Genomic DNA, 24227 nt, shown 5'->3' with positions numbered 1-24227 from the left:
CATCACTTTAATAGAATTAATTAGGTAGATCACATGACTCACAAGAACTATTTAAGGTTTGAGATAATTATTTAAAAAGTGTACATACATTTCACCTCCTTGAAAAATCTCATAGTGATTGTTCTCTTATGGTTTTTCCTAAAGTTTCTCATAGATAGGAAATATAGAACTTCTTACATATACATAATTAATGATACTAAGAGTACATGCTTGCATCAAGTAGTGTGAGACACTAGCATGAAATAAAATTTACTTTAAATTCCATAAACCACATATAGAAGTTTCACTATTTAAAGTTGCACATTTTTGTCAATGGCTGCTGTCTCCATCTCGATGCAGGAAATCACTACTTATGTCAAGATTCTAAGACCGTGTAGCATTAGAGAAACAAGCTCAAGATACATTAAATAAATCAACAAGGCTAAAAGAAGATAAGATTTTGAAAAACAGAGATTAACACATCACCAGTTGAAGTCTTTTAGAAACAAATATTTCACTCTCAAGGAGACCATGAAAATTCCACACACTGGTTCCATTCTTGAGTTCTCATAAAAATAAGCTTTTTGTAAATCACAAAGAAATATACAACACAAGTTTGACTGATTTCTGGTGTACAAAGCCTATTCCAGTGGCCTACACATAATGCTATTTAAGTTCTCTGCTCTTCCTCTTGGGGGTGAGGAGGGGTGGCATAAAGTTATGGTAACCAAAGCATGGTATGATCAAAACACTGAGATAACAACTCAGACAACCAGAGATCTAAGATGCAAAGGCACACATATTTTTTTTTTTTAAATTAAAGTGCTGAGGCTCCACTGGGATGTGAGAGGTAGAATAAAGTAGATACTGCATAGAAATCATTCTCGTAAAACATATTCTGAGCTAAAGAAAGGAGAAGGGAACAGATACACACAGGCATACCCTAATCAGACTTCAGTATGAAGGCAGCATGGAAAAATAGGAACGCTGGGAGCCAAAACCAAATGTGTGCCTGAGAAAACAGCAGCACTCAAAGGAGCAATCAGGGAAACTGAGGTTGGGGGAGAAGGCTGAATTACAGATGCAGATTAACGTAAGACACAGCACTGAGTTTCAGAAACCCTAATAAAACATCTAAGACAAGTTATCCTGAGGAATTTAGAATGACAGAGGTCAGAGCTAAAGAACTTGTAAGGTTATCACTAGAACACTATTACTGAGGTAAACTTCACACCTCCTTATCTCACTGGTGAAGAAACAGAGATTAAGGAATCTTAAGTGAATTGCTCACGATATCTGAGCTAGTTGGTGGAAGGGCTAAGCCAAGGAATAGGTTCCTGATTCTGCATAAACTCACTCATAGAGAAAGGGTAGTTGAAATTAGTAAAGTAAAAAGTCAATTAACTAAGAATGGATATATGTATAGATCTTCTTAATTAACGATGGGGTTACATTCTGATAAAACCCTTCCTAAAATGAAAATATCCTAAGTCAAAAATGCATTTAATACACCTAACCTACAGAATGTCACAGCTTGGCCTGACCTAACTTAAATGTGCTCAGAACATTTTTATTAGCCCACAGTTGGGTAAAATCATCTAACACAAAGCTTGTTTTATAATAAAATATTGACTATCTCATATAACTTAATGGAGAAGGAAATGGCAACCCACTCTAGTATTCTTGCCTGGAGAATCCCAGAGACAGAGGAGCCTGGTGGGCTGCCATCTATGGGGTCACATAGAGTCGGACACGACTGACGCGACTTAGCAGCAGCAGCAGCAGCATGTAACTTAATAAATAATGTAATGAAAGTGAAAAACAGAATGGATGCATAGGTGCTAAATGGTTATAAGTGTATCGGTTGTTTCCCCTCCCGCTGCTGCCCAGCACCCAAGACAGTATCACACTGCCCATCACCAGCCTAGGAAAAGATAAAAATTCAAGACTCAAAGTATGGTTTCTACAGAGCCCACAGATTCAAAGTATGGTTCCTACAGAGCCCACAGATTCAAAGTATGGTTTGTAAAGAGTCCATATTGTTTTTGCACGATCATAGGCTGGGACTGCGTACAGAGAAAAGGTTGAAGATAAGAGGGGATCTAATTAGAAGATGTAAAGACAAAGAGTCAGAGGAAGCAGTTAAAAAAGTAGGAAAAAGCTCCCTCAAGACTAACATCCTCAGAAGCCAGAGAAGAGAAAGCTGCAAGGACTGGGTACTATGATCAAGTGGTACAGAAAATATAAGGATTAAGTACTGAGAAAGAAGAAAGAAATGGATCAAGAATTAATGAAATGGGGGAAAACACATAACAGAAATATCAACTAGGTTCTTTCAAAAGAATCATATAACCTAACAAACTTCTGGTAAAATAAAATAAAAGCAGCAAATAATTTAAGGATAACCAAATGAGCAAAATAAAAAAATGTCACAGAAACTAATAAGAAGATATTGTGAACTGATAAAATAAAACTTAAGAGACAGATAACTCTCTAGAAACTTTACCAAGACTGACTCAAGAAAGAAACAACAACAACAAAAAACAACTCAAGAGTCCACAGCATTTGAAGAAATTGAATTAGTAGATAAAAATATTCCTGAAAAGGAAATGAAAAGTCTAGATTATTTTATTCTGCGTGCTTTCAAAAATTCAAGGAAAAAAGAATTGGAATCCTATACAACATTATCAGAGTGTGGTTTTAAAAAAAAGGAAATACTTCATAACTCATTTTATGAGGCCTTGATACTAAAACTTGACAAAGTATGAAAAACAAAAATCATAAATATATGAAAATATCCTAAATAATAACAAAAATAATCCAGTAGAACAAAATATTGTGACTAAGATGGACTTATTTCAGGAATGCAAGGTTGGTTTGGGGCTAAAAGAAATTCAAATAATGTAAGGGGGTAAAATCATACAATCACCTCAAAAGATGGAGAAAAACATTTAGACAAAAGTCAATATCCACTTATGATAAAAATTCTAGGTGTAGGAAAAGAAAGAAGCTTCTCTAACTTGACAGAGTAAATGACTCACTTTAAGATTAAGAACAAGATAAGTGTGCTAGCTATTGGAAGGCTTAGTCAGCAAAATAAGGAAAGAAAACAGTAAGCTGGGGTGAAAAAAACAAACTTTCTTCCTAGATAATTTGATTATGGACATAGAATATTCTAAGGAATGTAACACACAAGATGTTTCTCTCTCTCTCTCTCTTTAATCGCTAAGTCATGTCCGACTCTTGTGACCACATGGACTGGAGTCTGCCAGGTTCCTCTGTCCATGGGATTCTCCAGGCAATAACACTGGAGTAGGTTGCCATTTCCTTCTCCAGGGGATCTTCCCGACCCAGAAATCGAACCCGGGTCTCCTGCATTGCAGGCAGATTCTTTACCGACTGAGCTATGAGGGAAGCCCAACAAGATGTTTATAAGGACACACAAGATGGCAGAGTAGAAGGATGTGCGCTCATCTTCCCATACGAGAACTCCAAAATTACAACTCGCTGTTGAACAACCATTGAGAGGAGAATGCTGGATCTCACCAAAAAATGATATCCCATGTCCAAGGGCAAAGGACAACAAGACGGTAGGAGGGGCAAAATCGCGATTAGAATCAAACCCCTGCCAGAGATGCTTGGAGGGCTCAACAAAACCTTGTGAGCAACAGGACCCAGGACCCCACAGAGACTGAGACACACCTGCCTTTGGGTATTTGAGTGTCTCCTGTGGAGGCATGAGCTAGCAGTGGGCTGCCGCAGAGGCAAGGGCTTTGTGTGCGGCAGACCTGGGTCACACAGCCTGTGGCATAAGCCCTCTTAGAAGAGGTCGCCATTAACCCCACCATAGAGCCGCCAAGCAGACAACCCACAAACTGCAGAACAGTTATACCAATTAAATTCTCGCACTGTTAAGAAAGTTCTAGGACCCACGACAGATTTCCCAACCTGGGGATCTGGCAAAGGGGCTGAGAACCCCCAAGCAATTTGACTTTGGAGGCCAGTGGGATTTGATTACAGAACTGACACAGGACTGGGGAAACAGACTCTTGGAGGGGACAAACCAAAGCTTGTGTGCACCAGGACCCAGGAGAAAGGAGCAGTGACCCCACAAGAGACTGGCCCAGACTTGTCCCTGAGGGTCCAGGAGTCTCTGGAGGAGGCATGGGTAGACACTGGCCTGCTACAGTGTCAGGGGCACTGAATACCACAGTGCATGTGCAAGACCTTTTGAAGGAGGTCCCCATGATCTTCATCAACCCCACCACACTTTGGTCTCAGGTCAAACAACAAGGAGGGAACACAGCCCTACCCATCAACAGAAAATTAGATTAAAGATTTACTGAGCATGGCCCCGACTGTCAGCAGGAGGCCTAGCTCCCTCCACAGTCAGCCTCTCCCAACAGGAAGCTTCTATTGGCCTCTTATCCTTATCCATCAGAGGACAAACAGAAAGAAAACAACAATCACAGAAAACTAATCAAACTGATCACATGGGCCACAGCCTTGTCTAACTCAATGAAACTACAAGCCATGCCTTGTAGGATCACCCAAGACGGACAGGTCATGGTGGAGAGTTCTGACAGAGTGTGGTCCACTGGAGAAGGGAATGGCAAACCAGGACTCTAACCTTGAGAACCCCATGAACAGTACGAAAAGGCAAACAGATAAGACACTGAAAGATGAACTCCCCAGGTCAGTAGGTACCCAATATGCTACTGGAGAAGAGCAGAGAAATAACTCCAGAAAGAATGAAGAAACGGAGCCAAAGGGACAACGCCAAGTTGTGGATGTGACTGGTGATGGAAGTAAAGTCCAATGCTGTAAAGAACAATACTGCCTAGGAACCTGGAATATTAGGTCCATGAATCAAGGTTGGGTTTTCCAGCAGTCATGTATGGATGTGCGAGTTGGACAGTGAAGAAAGCTGAGCGCTGAAGAATTGATGCTTTTGCACTGTGGTGTTGGAGAAGACTCTTGAGAGTCCCTTGGACTGCAAGGAGATCCAACCAGTCCATCCTAAAGGAGATCAGTCCTGGGTGTTCATTGGAAGGACTGATGCTGATGCTGAAACTCCAGTACTTTGGCCACCTGATGTGAAGAGCTGACTCATTTGAAAAGGCCCTGATGCTGGGAAGGATTGGGGGCAGGAGGAGAAGGGGATGACAGAAGATGAGATGGCTGGATGGCATCACTGACTCAATGGACATGGGTTTGGGTAGAGTCAGGGAGTTGGTGATGGACAGGGAGGCCTGGCATGCTGCGATTCATGGGGTTGCAAAGAGTTGGACACGACTGAGCGACTGAACTGAACTGAACTGAATCAAGATAAGTTGGAAGTGGTCAAACAGGAGATGGCAAGAGGGAGCATCAGCATTTTAAGAATCAGTGAACCAAAATGGACAGGAATGGGCAAATTTAATTTACATGGCCATTTTATCTATTACTGTGGGCATTCTGAAACCCTTAGAAGAAATGGAGCAGCCCTCGTAGTCAACAAAAGAGTCAGAAATGCAGAACTTGGGTGTAGTCTCAAGAATGATACAATGATCTCTGTTCATTTCCAAGGCAAACCATTCCATATCATAGTAATCCAAGTCTATGTCCCAACCAGTAATGCTGAAAAAGCTGAAGTTAAATGTTTCTATGAAGACCTTCAAGACCTTCTAAAACTAACACCAAAAAAAAAGATGTCCTTTGCACCATAGGGGACTGGGATGCAAAACTAGGAAGACAAGAGATACCTGGAGTAACAGGAAAATTTGGCCTTGGAGTACAAAATCAAGCAGGACAAAGGCTAACAGTTTTGCCAAGAGAACGCACTGGTCATAGCAAACACACTCTATAAACAACACAAGAAAAGACTCTACACATGCACATCACCAGATGGTCAATACCAAAATCAGATTAATTATATTCTTTGCAGACAAAAGATGGAGAAGCTCTAAACAGCAAAAAGAAGACCAGGAGCTGACTGTGGCTCAGATCATGAACTCCTTATTGCCAAATTCAGACTTAAATTGAAGAAAGAGGGGAAAACCACCAGATCATTCAGGTATGACCTAAATCAAATTCCTTACAGTGAGAGTGTACAAAAAGATTCAGTGGAAGTGAGAAATAGATTTAAGGGACTAGATCTGATAGACAGAGTGCCTGATGAACTATAGACAGAGATTCATGACATTGTACAAGAGGCAGGGATCCAGACCATCCCCAAGAAAAAGAAATGCAAAAAGGCAAAATGGTTGTCTGAGGAAGTCTTACAAATAGTTGAGAAAAGAACATGAGCAAAAGGAAAAGGAGAAAAGGAAAGATATACCCATCTGAATGCAGAGTTCCAAAGAACAGCAAAGAGTGATAAGAAAGCCTTCCTCAGTGATCAATGCAAGAAATAGAGGAAAACAACAGAATGGGAAAGAATAGAGATCTCTTCAAGAAAATTAGAGATACCAAGGGAACATTTCATGCAAAGATGGGCACAATTAAGGACAGAAATGGTATGGACCTAAAAGAAGCAGAAGATATTAAGAGGCAACAAGAGTACACAGAAGAACTGTACAAAAAAGATCTTTATGACCCAGATAACCACAATGGTGTGATCACTCACCTAGAGCCGAACATCCTGGAATGCGAACTCAAGTGGGCCTTAGGAAGCATCACTACGAACAAAGCTAGTGGAGGTGATGGAATTTCAGTCGAGCTATTTCAAATCCTAAAAGGTGATGCTGTAAAAGTGCTGCACTCAATATGCAAGCAAATTTGAAAAACTCAGCAGTGGCCACAGGACTGGAAAAGGTCAGTTTTCATTCCAATCCCAAGGGCATTGCCAAAGGGCACTGCCAAAGAAAGGCAATGCCAAAGAATGCTCAAACTACCACACAATTGTACTCATCTCACATGCTAGCAAAGTAATGCTGAAAATTCTCCAAGCCAGGTTTCAACAGTATGTGAACTGTGAACTTCCAGATGTTCAAGCTGGATTTAGAAAAGGTAGAGGAATCAGAGATCAAACTGCCAACACTGCTGGATCAATGAAAAAGCAAGAGAGTTCCAGAAAAACATCTACTGCTTTATTGACTATGCCAAAGCCATTGACTGTGTGGATCACAACAAACTGGAAAATTCTTCAAGAAATGGGAACACCAGACCACCTTACCTGCCTCCTATAAAATCTGTATGCACGTAAAGAAGCAACAGTTAGAACTGGACATGGAACAACAGAATGGTTCCAAATTGGGAAAAGAGTATGTCAAGCCTGCATTTTGTCACCCTGGTTATTTAACTTATATGCAGAGTACATCAAGTGAAATACAGGGCTGTATGAAGCACAAGCTGGAATCAAGATTGCTGGGAGAAATGTCAATAACCTCAGACATGCAGATATCACCGCCCTTCTGGCAGAAAGTGAAGAATAACTAAAGAGCCTCTTGATGAAAGTGAAAGAGAGAAGTGAAGAAGCTGGCTTAAGACTCAACATTCAGACAACTAAGATCATGGCATCTGGTCCCACCACTTCATGGCAAATGGAGAAACAATGGAAACAGTGACAGACTTTATTTTCTTGGGCTCCAAAATCACTGCAAATGGTGACTCAGCCATGAAATTAAAAGATGCTTGCTCCTTGGAAGAAAAGTTATGACCAATCTAACTGCTGCTGCTGCTAAGTCACTTGGGTTGTGTCCAACTCTGTGTGAGTCCATATACGGCAGCCCACCAGGCTCCCCCGTCCCTGGGATTCTCGAGGCAAGAACCCTGGAGTGGGTTGCCATTTCCTTCTCCAATGCATGAAAGTGAAAAGTGAAAGTGAAGTCACTCAGTCACGTCCGACTCTTCATGACCCCATGGACTGTGGCCTACCAGGCTCCTCCGTCCATGGGATGTTCCAGGCAAGAGTACTGGAGTGGGTTTCCATTTCCTTCTCCAACCTAGACAGCATATTAAAAAGCAGAGACATTACTTTGCCAACAAAGGTCCATCTAGTCAAAGCTATGGTTTATCCAGTAGTCATGTATGCATGTGAGAGTTGTATCATAAAGAAAGCTGACTGCCAAAGAATTGATGCTTTTGAACTGTGGTGTTGGAGAAGATTCTTGAGAGTCCCTTGGACTGCAAGGAGATCCAACCAGTCAATCCTCAAGGAAATCAGTTCTGAATATTCATTGGAAGGACTGATGTTGCAGCTCACACTTGGGCCACCTGATGTGAAGAACTGACTCCTTGGAAAAGACCCTGATGCTGGGAAAGATTGAAGACAGGAGGAGAAGGGGATGACAGAGGATGAGATGGTTGGATGGCATCACCGACTCAATGGACATGAGTTTGAGCAAGCTCCGGGAGTTGGTGATGGACAGGGAAGCCTGGCGTGCTGCAGTCCATGGGGTCACAAAGAGTTGGACAGGACTGAGTGACTGAACTGAAGTGAATAATCAGAATAAGAAATTTAATAAGATGCAGCACACAAAATCTGTGAAAATTGCCTTTGTTACAAACAAGTGACCTGGGCTTCCTTGGTAGGTCAGTTGATAAAGAATCCATTGTAATGCAGGACAGTCCCATTTGATTCCTGGGTCGTGAAGATCCTCTGAAGGGATAGGCTACTCATTCCAGTATTCTTGGACTTCCCTGATAGCTCAGATGGTAAAGAATCCACCTGCAATGCGGAAGACCTAGGTTCGAGACCTGGGTTGGGAAGATCCCTTGGAGGAGGGCACAGTAACCCACTCTAATATTGTTGCCTGGAGAATCCCCATGGACGGAGAAGCCTGCTGGGCTACAGTCCCTGGGTTCACGTAGAGTCGGACACAACTGAGTGACTAACCACATGCATACCTACTACTTTAAAATTATAAGCATCATTCATCAAAAGACTATGTATAATTAATGAAAAGAAGAAAATAATTACAAACATATAAATAAAAAAGGATTAGTATTCAGAACACACAAAAAACTCCTATGAATCAACTTTAAAAGCCCAATAGAAAAATAAGACCGGCAAAACAAATGAATTAAGAATTTCACAAAAGAGGAAACACAATGGCCCACAAACACAAGAAAGGATATTCAACTTCCTTAGAAACTAGGGAAATACAATAAAGTCCCAACGAGAGAGCATTTCACACCCACTAGATTGGCTAAAATGACAAAGTTGGTTAACAGGAAGTTTTGGCAAGACTAAAATTCTCATCTGTTGTTGGTAGCAGTATTAGTCAGTACTACCACTTTAGCTGTGGCCACAGTACTGAGTAACACTGTAACAAGTTCAGCAGTTACACTATTAAATACTCTAGAGACTTTCACACATATGTATCAAGAGATCACAAAATTATAGCAGTAATGTTTGTAATAGCAAAAGCCTAAAAATAATGGAAATGTCTATCAATAACAGAATGGACAGAAAAATTGCGATGCATTCATATACTGGGATTACATATCCAGTGAAAGTGAATTAGAGACATATGTACAAACCTGGATGAATCCCCAAAACATAATGTTCAGCAAAAGAAACCAGACAGAGAATATATATATATTCATATATATATGTATATATATGATTCAACTCATACATAGCTGGAAAAATATGGAAAGAAAAGCAATGTGAGCGTTAACACCAAATTCAGGTTGATGGTTACCTCTTTGGTAGAAGCACATGATCAGAATGGATCTACAGTGGCCTTCTGGAACATGATAACTGTTTTGTGACCAGAGCAGTAGACACATGAGTGCTTAAAGCACACATATATGTTTACATACAGGTTTTTACAATTACCACTTTTATATTAAAACAGTAAAAGAAAAACATCAACAATGACCAGAGTTGCAGTAAACTTTTGGGGACACATCCAGACAGCAAGAGGCAAAGAAAAAAGCAGGTGCACTAGAGGTGAATCCAAGGACACCAGTTACAGTGGAGGCCCAGCTGAAAGTTAGGTGAAGTTTAAGAATTTTTGGCTTCCCCAGTGGCTCAGCTGGTAAAGAATCCGTCTGCAATGCGGCAGACCTGGGTTTGAAAGATCCCCTGGAGAAGGGAAAGGCTACACACTCCAGTGTTCTGGCCTAGAGAATTTCAGGACTGTATGGGGTTGCAAAGAGCCAGACATGACTGAGCGACTTTCCCTAAGAATTGGCAAGCTGTCATCTCCCAGCAAGTTGTTTCTTCACAGGCAGTAGTCAAGGACCAAACAGGAAAAGTTTCCTCTCCTGATGAATACAGTTCACATTTATGAGATTTGCACAGGTTTCATGCTTTTCAATGCCTTTAAGTGCCCAGATCACATGCTACCTTCCTTTATGCTTCCAACCCTCCAAACACAAAAGCAATAATTTATACCTTCTATTTACTCCAATGTGATTTGTCTCTTAAAAAAAATTGACTTCCGCTTTTTAAAATTCTGTCCAGAAGTGCTTTTATTATTATTATTATCTTTTGGTAGAGGGAGGACAGTCTTTTCATTACCCTAATCCTGTTGTCATTTCTGCATGAATGGGAATAGATATCTATGTCCTTTTTTTGTTGTTTTAGTCGCTAAGTCATGTCCGACTCTCTTGTGACCCCATGGACTGTAGCCCGCAAGGCTCCTTTGTCCGTGGGATTCTCCAGGCAAAAATACTGGAGTGGGTTGCCACGCCTTCCTCCAGGGAATCTTCCTGACCCAGGGATGGAGCCCACATCTTCTACGTCTCCTGCCTTTGCAGGCAGGTTCTGTACCGCTAGTGCCACCTGGGAAGCCCCATTTTATGTATAGTAGTTTGTAAATATGAATCCCATACATATTGAGTCCATAATGATTGAAGCAATTTAAAAATACATGTGCCTTTTCTTTATTTTTACTTTTGAATTAACTTTATTGGTGTATAGGTGACTTACAATGTTGTGTTAGCTTGTGCCGTACAGAAGAGTGCATCAGTCATGCATACGCATGTATGTCCACTCCTCCTTAGATCCTATTCCCATACAGGTCATTAAAGACTACAACCGAGCTTTTAAGTAAAGACACGTAATCCTTATTTAAGAGGTAATATTAATGTTTTCCAAACAGATCAACCATTTGAGGCCTCAAAATTAAAACTTACATTTTAATTATCTCTTCAGGATCTAGTTATATCTAAAGGAAACCATGATACTTAAAAAAAAAAGTTCTTTTTTCTAATCTCAGTGATCTCAGATTTTTCTTCTAAATGCACAGGTCTGAGAGGTAGTAAATAAATAAGAAAAACTGACACTGCCCTCAAGCAAAGCATGGCAGACTATGGTATTTGCGTTAAGAAAGGTACAAAGTGCTTTGAGAGTTCTAGTGTGGCAAAGAGGGAGAGGAGATTTTAAATAGGGTCTGGGGTTACAGAGTGAGGGCTGAACCACCAAGGTGAGTAAAGAAAAAAATCAAATGGTTCAGGTGTAAACATACTTTATTACAACCCATTGTTCATATCATAAGTCATTCTAACTGTAATACAGAGGGAGATGCCCAAAGATACTGTTGGAGAAAAAAGAAGCAAAGATTTGGTTTCTAACACTATTTCCTCGGAAAAATGAATACAGAGAGGTTACTTTAAATGTATATTATTCAACCCATTAGTAGGCTCTAACAGGAGGGAAAAAAAGGGAAAATAACAAGTATAACAAGGATGTGGAAAAAATGGGATCCCTGGCCCTGATTGTGGAAATGGAAAATGATTGAGCTGCTGTGGAAGAGTTTAGTGGGTCTTCAAAAAGGTTAACTACATGATCCATCAATTCCACTGTAGGTATATACCCCAAAGGATTGAAAACAGATACTCAAATCCTTGGACAGGAATATTCATAGCAGCACTATTCACAATAACTAAAAAGTAGAAACAACCCAAATGTCCATTAACAGATGACTGGAAAAACAAACTGTGTTATAGTCACACAATGGCGTATTATTCGGGCACAAGAAGAATGACGTACTGATACATGCTACAACACAGGTGAACCTCAGAAACATTATGCTAAGTGAAGAAGTGAGACGCAGAAAGTCACACGCAGTATGATTCCATTTAAATGAAATCTCCAGAAGGGCTCAACCAGCACAGACAGATCACAGACTGCCAGGAGCTGGGGGGAGGGAAAAAGGAGAGCAACCATTTAATGGTTTCCTTTTGGGGTAATGTTACAACTAGATAAAAGCGGTAGCTGCAACAACACTGTGAATGTAATAAATGTCACAGAATTGTTTGCTTTTAATGGCTAATTTTATGTAATACGCATTTCACCTCAATTAAACAAAACCAAAGATGAATTCGCAGCTGTAGAACAAAACAGACAGTAGAAATCTTACTGCCTTGTGAGTTTCCCTGGCTATAGCAGCCAATCTCACCTATCTAACTGGCCACTTGACATGCTGCTACAAAGCAAGTAACAAGAGAGTTAACCTCTAGTGGAACTGTGTATGTACAAAAATAAATAAAAATTTTTTGAATGAGAAATTCTGTAACATGCGGTTTGCGAAAGCAATTTTTCATCACTAAGCAGCTATATTCTGGATAATATCTACTATATTTTAATCTGTAATGAGCAGCCACATTATATACTACAACTTCAGTTAAACCTATACAATAAGGAAAAGTTTTTTTTTTTCAGATTTTTAATTTAAGGCAGTAAATTTAAGGCAACCAAAATTATGATAAATTTCAGATGTCCTACAAGAAATAACGATAATATCTGTGCCTGTCACTGCATTATCTTGATAAGCAACACAAATTCCAAATGAACTTCACAAAAAGTCAGGCAACTGTGGGGCATATCTAATACAAATAACAGCCAAAAAATCTTCAGGAAAACTTGGCTTCTGTGTGTGTGTGTGTGTGTGTGTGTGTGTCTGTGTGTGTGCGTCTGTGTGTGTGTGTGTCTATGTCTGTGTGTGTGTGTCTGTGTGTCTTTGTGTGTCTGTGTATGTGTGTCTGTGTGTGTGTGTGCCTGTGGCTGTGTGTCTGTGTCTGTGTGTGTGTCTGTGTCTTTGTGTGTGTGTGTCTGTGTCTGTGTCTTTGTGTGTGTGTGTCTCTTTGTGTGTCTGTGTGTCTCTGTGTGTGTGTCTGTGTGTCTCTGTGTCTGTGTCTGTGTGTGTGTCTGTGTGTGTGTGTCTGTGTCTGTGTGTGTCTGTGTCTGTGTGTCTGTGTATGTCTGTGTCTGTGTGTGTGTGTGTCTGTGTGTGTGTGTCTGTGTGTGTGTGTCTGTGTATGTCTGTGTCTGTGTGTGTGTGTCTGTGTCTGTGTCTCTGTGTGTCTGTGTGTGTGTGTCTCTCTGTGTCTGTGTGTGTGTGTGTGTGTCTGTGTGTGTGTCTGTGTGTCTGTGTCTGCGCGTGTGTGTGTGTGTGTGTGTCTGTGTCTGTGTCTGTGTCTGTGTGTGGAAGAAACAGGTGGTTTCTTCCAAGTGTGTCACCATAAAACAGGAGGAACCTGGGATAATGGAAATCCAGAAAGAGCATCACTTATGGCTATAAAAACATTCTATGTTACTACAAAACAAGATGCATAATCAGAACTGATGCCATAGTTTATCCACAGAATGGATGATTATAACACATCTGCTAAAAATTCAAAATCAGACTGATCACATTCTTTGCAGCCAAACATGGAGAAGCTCTATGTAGTCAACAAAAAGAAGACCGGGAGCTGACTGTGGCTCAGATCATGAACTCCTTACTGCCAAATTCAGACTTAAATTGAAGAAAGTAGGGAGAACCACTAGACCATTCAGGTATAACCTAAATCAAATCCCTTACAATTACACAGTGGAAGTGAGAAATAGATTTAAGGGACTAGATCTGATAGACAGAGTGCCTGATGAACTATGGTCGGAGGTTCACAACATTGTACAGGAGACAGGGATCAAGACCACCCCCAAGAAAAAGAAATGCAAAAAAGCAAAATGGCTGTCTGAAAAGGCCTTACAAATAGCTGTGAAAAGAAGAGAAGCCAAAAGGAAAGGAGAAAAGGAAAGATATAGCTATTTGAATGCAGAGTTCCAAAGAATAGCAAGGAGAGATAAGAATTCATTTGAACCAGTCCTAATGAGATGGATGAAGCTGGAGCCCCTTATACAGAGTGAAGTAAGCCAGAAAGATAAAGAACATTACAGCATACTGACACATGTATATGGAATTTAGAAAGGTGATAACGATAACCCTATATGCAGAACAGAAAAAGAGACACAGAAATACAGAACAGACTTTTGAACTTTGTGGGAGAATGTGAGGGTGGGATATTTCAAAAGAACAGCATGTATACTATCTATGGTGAAACAGATCACCAGCCCAGGTGGGATGCACGAGACAAGTGCTCCGGCCTGGTGCACTGGGAAGACCCAGAGGAATCGGGTGGAGAGGGAGGTGGGAGGGGGGGATCGGGATTGGGAATACATGTAAATCCATGGCTGATTCATATCAATGTATGACAAAACCCACTGGAAAAAAATAATAATAATAATAAAAAAAAAAAAAAAGAAAGCCTTCCTCGGAGATCAATGCAAAGAAATACAGGAAAACAATAGAATGGGAAAGACTTCAAGAAAATCAGAGATACCAAGGGAACATTTCATGCAAAGATGGGCTCAATAAAGGACAGAAATGGTATGGACTGTATAGAAGCAGAAGATATTAAGAAGAGGTGGCAAGAATACACAGAAGAACTGTACAAAAAAGAGCTTCACGACCCAGATAATCACTATGGTGTGGTCACTCGCCTAGAGCCAGACATCGTGGAATGCACAGTCAAGTGGGCCTTAGGAAGCATCACTGCGAACAAAGCTAGTGGAGGTGATGTAATTCCAGTTGAGCTATTTCAAATCCTAAAAGATGATGCTGTGAAAGTGCTGCACTCAATATGCCAGCAAATTTGGAAAACTCAGCAGTGGCCACAGGACTGGAAAAGGTTCGTTTTTATTCCAATCCCAAAGAAAGGCAATCCCAAAGAATGCTCACACTACCACACAATTGCACTCATCTCACACACTAGTAAAGTAATGCTCAAAATTCTCTAAGCCAGGCTTCAGCAATACGTGAATCGTGAACTTCCAGATGTTCAAGCTGGATTTAGAAAAGGCAGAGGAACCAGAGATCAAATTGTCAACATCCCCTGGATCATAGAAAAAGCAAGAGAGTTTCAGAAAAACATCTATTTCTGCATTATTGACTATGCCAAAGCCTTTGACTGGGTGGATCACAACAAACTGTGGAAAATTCCTCAAGAGATGGGAATACCAGACCACCTGACCTGCCTCTTGAGAAATCTGTATGCAGGTCAGGAAGCAACAGTTAGAACTGGACATGGAACAACAGACTTGTTCCAAATAGGAAAAGGTGTACGTCAAGGCTGTATATTGTCACCCTGCTTATTTAACTTATATGAAGAGTACATCATGTGAAATACAGGGCTGGAGGAAGCACAAGCTGGAATCAGGACTGTCGGGAGAAACATCAATAACCTCAGATACGCAGATGACACCACCCTTATGGCAGAAAGTGAAGAAGAACTAAAGAGCCTCTTGATGAAAGTGAAAGAGGAGAGTGAAAAAGTTGGTTTAAAACTGAACATTCAGAAAACTAAGATCATGGCATCTGGTCCCATCACTTCATGGCAAACAGATGGGGGAACAGTGGAAACAGTGGCTGACTTTATTTTTCTTGGCTCCAAAATCACTACAGATGGTGACTGCAACCATGGAATTAAAAGACGCTTACTCCTTGGAAGGAAAGTTATGACCAACCTGGACAGCATATTGAAAAGCAGAGACACTACTTTGTCAACAAAGGTCCGCCTAGTCAAGGCTATGGTTTTCCCAGTAGTCATGTATGGATGTGAGAGTTGGACTATAAAGAAAGCTGAGCACCGAAGAATTGATGATTTTGAAATGTGGTGTTGGAGAAGATTCTTGAGAGTCCTTTGGACTGCAAGGAGATTCAACCAGTCCATCCTAAAGGAGATCAGTCCTGGGTGTTCACTGGTAGGACTGATGCTGACGCTGAAACTCCAATACTTTGGCCACCTGATGCGAAGAGCAGACTCATTTGAAAAGACCCTGATGCTGGGAGAGATTGAGGGTGGGAGGACAAGGGGACAAAAGAGGAGGAGATAGTTGGGTGGCATCACCGACTCAAGGGACATGCGTTTGAGTAGACTCTGGGTGTTGGTGATGGACAGGGAGGCCTGGTGTGCTGTGATTAATGGGGTCGCAAACAGTTGGACACGACTGAGTGACTGAACTGAACTGAACAATTTTCACTGCTATTGTATATTCATGTATTCAGGAAATGGTACATGTTTTACTTTTTTTGGTTGTTTTTATGTAGATAACTGCACATCAGTGACGCATGCTAAGATTTCTATAAATGGTTGACGTTTGTTGAATTAACTCTATCAGGATGGAAGTTTCTATTAAAATAAATTTTTTTTAGCTTTCTTCTTAATTGTAGAATAATGACTTGTGAGCTACTGAGATCAAGTCTTCTGCAAATATAATGTAACAGGAATACTCTGAAGACTAAGAAAACCAAAAAGCCCTTATTCTACAATTACAGTATCATAGCAACATTTTTGTTTACAAAGATCTGCAAACATTTGTCTGTTCCATCTCTCTCCTGCCTCATCATCTAGTCACAGGCTCCTTATTCACCCTTCAGTGAGCCAGGTAATGGCAGCAGTTTCCTGCTTCGTTGGGAAACACACAACGTCCCTGAAAAGCTGCAGTAAAACTTGTTATCCTGGTTTTATCTGAGGTCAGGGTTCCCAGCTTGAATTATGACTCTTTGCTACCAATCCTTCTTGTATTGTTTATTTATCTGGATGAATAAACACTACTCCCAGACTTCTTACCACATTCTATTCCCTGGTTTCATTTTCCCCAATACCACAAGGACATTCCTACTTATCTCTGTTCCTAATCCTATCTAGAGTGCTTTCTTACCTTCCCTTCTACTTAAAAACTTATCATCTATATCCATTATCTATAACTTATCTTTAACTTCTTCACGTTCCCATTTCTCCAACATTTAAAAAAAAGAAAAATGTGATGGTGGAGGAGGAGAGGGCTTCTATCTAAGCTACTTCATTTATCAGTGCTCTGAAAACCAACACCCACCTTCTCCTTAGGTACTTTACCACTCCCCTCCTACTGATTCTCTCTTAGCAGATAAATGGACTTGAACTCCTCTTCTATCCATTCCTTCCTTTTATTTAATATCACATCATCATCATGCTCATACTCATAATAAACACTAGTTACTGAGCCCTTACTGAATTATACATCTACTTGCTTTCAACATCAATTTTATGCAATGGCTTATTATTATTTATCTTCATATTATAGCTTAAAAAAACTGGCACAGAAGGAAATAATGTGCCCAAAGTAACATAACTGAAAAAAAAAACTGGATCTGAATCCAGATGGTCTGGTCCAGGGCCTAAGCTCTTAATCACACACCTTCTTATAGAGCTTCTATTAAAAAAGTTGCCTACATTTATCCTTCCCCTGCCCAACTTTATCCATAGCAATTTCTTTCCTTGTATCACTTACTTAAAACCTTTAAGTCCCTAGTATATGAATAAATAAACAAGGTACTACTATATTGCACAGGGAACTATATTCAATATCTTGTAATAAACCATAATGAAAAAGAATATATATACATATAACTAAATCACTTTGTTGTATAGCAGAAATTAACACAACATTGTAAATCAACTATACTTCAATAAAATAAATTTCTTAAAAAGTGCCTAGTAACTACTAACTGTCAAATCCAAAGATGACGTTTTAAGAGTCCTACATGTCTCTACCTCTTTGCAAGACTTCATCACGGTGAACACTAACTGCATGAATTCTGCTGTCCAGTTCACTGCTGATCTCTGCAGCTGCTCCTTCTTAGTCTGCTTAAAGCACTGTCCAAAGGAAGTTTATGTGATGATGGAAATGTTTTACTACCATAGCAGATAGTAGCCACTAGTGACATGTGGCTACTGAGCACAAGAAGGGTAGCTTACATGACTGAATTTTTAATTTACTTTAAACAGCGATGTGCAGCCCGTGGCCACCCTACTAGAGGGCAGGGCTTCTCTTTCTCTGTCCGCCCTTTTTATGTTGTAGAAGAACTTTGCCTGTGGTCCTCTTCTCAGCTTATTCCATTCTCTTCCCAGTAGTATCTCCCTGCTAAGTGCTTCCACACCTATATAAGCAGCCAATTTTTCTTCCTCAGGAATGTATCTCTATCTTCAATTACTCACTTTTTCACCCACAAGTACTATAAGGCACCCAAATGCAACATCTTCAAAACTGAACGTATCACCTCAGGCAGTCTATTCCCAGTTCAGGTCATCCCTACTCAGGTAATGGTGCTACGTCTATCGTGGTCCCAAGACAAACACAGGTATTTATTTTTAGATTACTTCCTTTTCTTCCTCCCTTTTTTCTAAAAAACACCTTCTCAGTCTCCTCTCCACTTCTCCCCAGTGCTCATTAAATCTGACCCTGGCTTCTCCTGCCACCGCTCTAAGCCAAAAATGCTGTGTAGTGGGTCTAATTGAAAGAGTAATGGAGTCTAGTTTTTTGCTTCAAGCAAGATGTAAAATATAAGATAACTGGGGAAATCTTTTATATTTGCTAGAAAAAAAGAATACAAAAAAGTGACATGTAGGGAACTAACCTGCTTTGTAAGGAAGACGGGAGAAAACCACAATCTCATAATCTGTGTTTAAAGCAGCCTTTTAGAAACAAACACAACATATTAATATTCTAAATTCTATTGGTAATGAATAAAAATAAAGTGGATACTACCTTTAAAAATCTTAATTTTTGTTACTGGGTTACCACTTGGTGAAAAGATCAATTGCTTATTCACTCATTTAACAAAAGTGAAATTTTAATTAAAATGTCACTTAGTATTCTCATAGGCTCACTAATTATGCATGGCTCTCTGCCCCAGACACCAAAACAGCAGCAATCAAAGCCCCCCACGGGCACCAAAGGGCAGGGACAGGGAAGTTCCTCAGCACGCAGTAGTCAGAGTCTCTTAGAAGCCATGTACTTTGACGTCTGCCAAACCAAACACTAGAGGAAAGCCATCTTTCCTATTAAGTGTTTGACTTTTTGCTTCTAGACCACCAAGAACAGAGTAATATATCCTCTACCATGCTCATGAGGCTCTAGAAGTGCTCCAGGCAGTTTCAATGACCTGTGTAACTATTTAAAACATCCTATGAAGGAAGACCGAGAAAAATCACTATCAGTGTTGGTATTTCCACTCTGATGCTTATAAAAGAACTTTGGCCAGTGCATAATGCAGTCCACACAGTAAAATATGAAATAAATTTAACACAATAATTATAGCAATAAGAATACTAGGAATAATCCTACGATAAACATAAGTTCAAAAGGAAAATAGCCTTGTGGAGTCTGAAATGTGTAACTGTTCCACTATTTTTTGTTTAGTTTTTTGGTTGCCAAACAGTCTTTTATTTCTCTTTTTTCTTTGCAGTTCTTATCTAGCTGCACTGCACCGCACCATGGTTGATGTCATGAAAGTGGCAGCCATCAACACTGCAGCCCACAGACTGGGCGGTCTCCAGGATTTCTTTAATTCTTTATTTCCAGAGAATACTCTAGCTACTAAAGACTGATTCCACATCTGTCAGGCAATGTTGACAAGCTCATCAAAAGTGTTATTTCATCTGTGCTTAATGTTCTTCTTCTTCTGTCTTTGTACTGGAGGGCTTTGATGATCAGGGCAGAAGTAGAAGGTACCACCTCAATCTGGGCCTGTCTGTTGTGAATGGTCAGTTTCACTGTAATCCTCAGGCCCTTCCTATCGCCAGTTGCCCTGGTGATGTCATCACCAACCTTTTTTGGAGACAGAGCCAGAGGACCGGTCTTGGGAGCCAGGGCAGACGTGGCACCTACTTCCCCACTGGTGCACCTCAGATACACGACTCTGATATCATTGGGGTCTAAGTTAGTTGGCACGGTGGAGTCGACTGGTGCCAGATGAACCTGGATTTGGGACAACTGAGGAAAGCTGCATCTTTGCTTCCTCCAGGCTGAAAGCTCCACTCTGTTTTGATGATAACTTTATGTGAGGCCTGTCCCTCAGTGAATTTCTGAGGCTTCTTCCAAAAATACTGGTACTTCATCTGGAAATATTTTCCCAAACTAGCACTGTTTCAATACATCAAGATTCTTCAATTGTTACAAAAATAGCAGATACATTCACTGGTGCCCTGGTCTTTCAACATCTTTTGTCCTCATCTCAAAGAAAATGATGCCTGATCATGATCTCTTAAGAATATAACTTCCTAATATCAACCATGGCACTAATAAGTCCCACAGAATAGATAAACATTTGCTGCTAAGAATTTCTGACAGTATTTTTGGAATGCCACTTCATAACTGTAGATTAGGTTGAATTAATAAATTTATTTGGCTTTGTCAGTTGCCAAAAAGATCTTGATATTATCCTGGAGAAAAATCATCTGAATGAAAAAAATCAAGGGAACATAATTCAGGTAAAAAGAAGATAGTTAAACCGAACACAAACTCAATCAACAGGTTAAAACCAAATCCTCCTAAAATTGAGTTCTTGTCTGGTTAAAAGATGAGTTGGTTGCTTTAAAATTAAAAAATTTTTAATCTTTCAGAACAGTTAAATATTATCAGAAAAATACTATCATATTAAAAAAATTTAATCTGATGTCATTTTATCTTTATTAATTATAAAAATTATAAAAGCCAACAATAAAATTTCAAAAATAATAAAAATAAGCCAATGGTAATGGAAGGGGCTTCACTAAAGTCTGTAGAACTATAATACTAATTCTGAGGATGACTAAATGATAAAAGATTTAGAAACCACAGGACACGATGGGGAAACCGAAGAAATCAGAAACCTTCAGTGCAGATTTCTTCCTGCCATCTGAGCTTTCACTCCTTCTCCATACTGAACACACACTGCCTGTTACCATCACATTTAGATCCTACCCAGCTTCAAGGTCCAGTTTAAGCTCCACTTTCTTCAAAGCCTTCCCTGATCTTCCCAGCCAGAAATGATATCTCCTTACACTGAATTCCTATGGACTCTTGTAATACTTACGATTATTCTATTACATTTTCATACATGTTCTCTATAAGATAAATTTCTTGAGAACAAATTAATATTTTATTCAATTTTAGTGATTCTACTGAGTATAGTGTAGAGTCTTACACACAGAAGACAAAACAAAAGGAACATAGTACAAAGGATAGGAGGATGTCTCTGCTCACTTTTATAGACATTTGCTTATAGATATGTGTGATTCTTGTCAAGTAACATCTAAGCCTCAATCCCTGATCTACAGAAAGAAAAAATAATGCCTCATATGGTTGTTATAAGGATTAAATGAGGTAATCTATACCAGTGTTTAACATACTTAATGAACATAATACTTAATGAATGACAATCACTATTAATTACTTGTAATACTTACTGAATGACAGCCACTGTTATATTACTTTATAATAAATTATCAATTTATACTACTTTATAATAAATCTATATACTTTATAATATATGTACTAATATAATAAATACTTTATAATAGATAAATTAAAAAAAAAAACTATTCAGTCCTGGAATTCTCCAGGCCAGAATACTGGAGTGGGTAAGCCTATCCTTTCTCCAATGGATCTTTGCAACCCAGGAATCCGAGTGGGGTCTCCTGCACTGCAGGCAGATTCTTTACCAACTGAGCTATGAGGGAAGCCCTTTCTAATAAATCACTTTATAATAAATGTCAAACGATGAAAACTTAGACTAGGGCAATGACTTCTAGGAAAGCTTTCATTTTTAGAAAATGAGAAAAATCATTTTAATCTGTGTTACTGCTAAGGGCAGAATTCAAGAGTATAGATAACACAGTTATACAACAGCAGAATAGAATGCATTAAAAACTGTTCCCTGCCAAAGGATGAGTCCAAGCTCAAGGTAGATGAATGTTTGTCAGAAATACTGATGACAGAAATCTGCTCTCTGATTAAAAAGTGAGCAAGGCTTAACATTTGTCTAATAATTTTTACATTAAAGAAAATGCCTTGGTTTTTCTTACTGAAGTTTATAAAACATTATACAACTTCTGGTCTCCAACTGTCACCTATGATACAGTTAATCAGATTTAATTTAGGATAAAGTACTGTGGCAGGCAAAATGGCCACTCAAAGATGTCCACATTTTAATCCCAGAAGCTGTGAATAGTTACCTTACATGGTAAAAAAGATTTTGCAGACTGGATCAGGTCAAGGGTCTTTAGATGGGGCTGTTCTCCTCGATTATCTGAGTGGACCCAGTGTAACCACAAGATGGTCTTTGTAAGAAATAGAGGAAGGCAGGAGAGTCAGAGAAGATGTGATAAGAGGAGCAGCAGTGAGAGAGAGAGGAAGACAGGCAGACAGAGCTAAAGACACTTTACTTCTGGCTTTGAAGATGGAGGAAGAGGTCATAAACCAAGGAACACAGGTAGCCTATAGAAGCTACTAGAGAAGAGAAGGCAATGAATTCTCTCCACAGAGCTTCTGGAAGGAGTGTAGCTTAGGACTTCTGACCTCCAAAGCCATAATAAAATTGTGCTGTTTTAGCCAGCAACGTCACAATTGGTTACACACTCCAAAGAACTACGCACACTGGTGCCCAGGTCACAGTGGAGACGACCCGAGTGTCCACAAACAGATGAATGGGTAAGCAAACTGTGACGCAGACATACAGCTATATGCTGGACGACACAGATGAGCTTGAAAATATGCTAGGTGAAACAAATCAGACACAAAAGAACGCACTGCATAATTCCACTTAAGTAAAGTATCTAGAATAGGTAAATTCAGAGACAGAAAACAGATTAGAGGTTACCAAAGGCTTGGAGAAAGAAGTAGAGTTATTGTTTCCCCTAGGGGAAGCATCTTTTCCAGCATCCTTGTACAGAAAGCTGTGTCATAAGAAATATCGTTATTACTCCCTCTTATCTAGATGGGTACTTTATTGAAAGGATATTATTTGGAAAAATAATACAATCTTCCATTTTCTTCACTTCTGATCTTGGACTTCCTGAGACAGGCTATGAGCCATGTATCTACTCTCTTTAATCTGACCTCAAGAAGCTTATTAATATTTTATTTATTTTGATCAATCCCTTAAAGGTAACTATGTCAAAACTCACTAACTCTACTCAAAACCTCAAATCCATCTCATTCAAAATCTTTGAGGCAATATGAGATAATAAAAGGCTCAAGATCTTTGCAATCAAAAATTACTAAGTAGTTTTGAATTTATTTCCCTTATCTGTAAAACAGGCATAATACTACTTACTTTTATCAATTATGATATAAAGTATACACAATAAAGCAGCTAGTCATGCACATATGGTAAGAATTCAACCAATGGTAAATGCTGCCACTATTATTACTCTTATCCCTGTCTTCCTCTCAGAGGAAAATGAAAATTTTTCATCCTCAGATGAAAAATGAGAAAAATGGAGAAACCTAATGTAAATTATCCCTCATTTTCCATCTCCCTTCCACCTCAATATTCTGTCACTGTCTGATTTTACCTTCTTCTCCTCAATAGTAAAAGAGGGTGTATCTTTTTCTATTTTCAAAGTTAACCCTCTATTCTGTACTTTTGATCCTACCTCTTTCCCCTACCTCAGTTCTCTCAGTTTTTTTTCTTTAACTTCTTTCTCTCTGGTGGCTCATTTCACCTGGCCTGTGAAATATCACCATGGCACTTTTCTATACCTCTTCTTGAATTACCATAATCTACCCTGAAACTGTCACCTGCATATCTGTTTCATCTCTAATGGACTGCTAACTCTTCAAAGACTGACAGTGTCTCATTTATTTGTACTAACATCTTTTAATAACACCAAATATAATAATATTGTTATTATACATATAGGATAGGCACACACTTAGTAATAAATTAATAAACCTAAACAATACATTTTCTGTGAACATGTAAGGGCTATTTGACAAAAGCGCATTGTCAGACTTAGCTGCTCAATCTAAATAAATCACTCTGGCTGGAGAAAGGCAAAGAAGTACCATCTCAACATAATCTTAAATACTCTTAGAATACATTCTTTTAAAACGTCACAAATCAAACATTATTTTTTTCCTGAAATGTTTAAAATTGTAGTAATCTACACAAAAGTATTCTGAATCCAGAAAATGTGAAACTTCAGTTTTATTATAATGCTGAGTTCTTTTCCACTGAAAATTTTAC

At 39.4% G+C, this 24227-nt stretch overlaps 1 protein-coding gene and 1 pseudogene across 4 annotated transcripts in view; both read right to left on the bottom strand.

Annotated features, from left to right (window-relative positions):
- The window catches only part of POU2F1 (POU class 2 homeobox 1), a 205293-nt gene that overhangs the window by 65238 nt on the left and 115828 nt on the right, over positions 1–24227 (bottom strand). The window lies entirely within an intron of this gene.
- Positions 19471–22791, bottom strand: LOC133041086 (large ribosomal subunit protein uL11-like; annotated as a pseudogene).

The sequence above is a fragment of the Dama dama genome, chromosome 20, assembly GCF_033118175.1.
Source record: "Dama dama isolate Ldn47 chromosome 20, ASM3311817v1, whole genome shotgun sequence".
In the NCBI taxonomy this organism is placed as follows: Eukaryota; Metazoa; Chordata; class Mammalia; order Artiodactyla; family Cervidae; genus Dama; species Dama dama.
The sequence above is the reverse complement of the archived record's forward strand: the minus strand, read 5'-3'. Positions and strand labels throughout refer to the sequence as shown.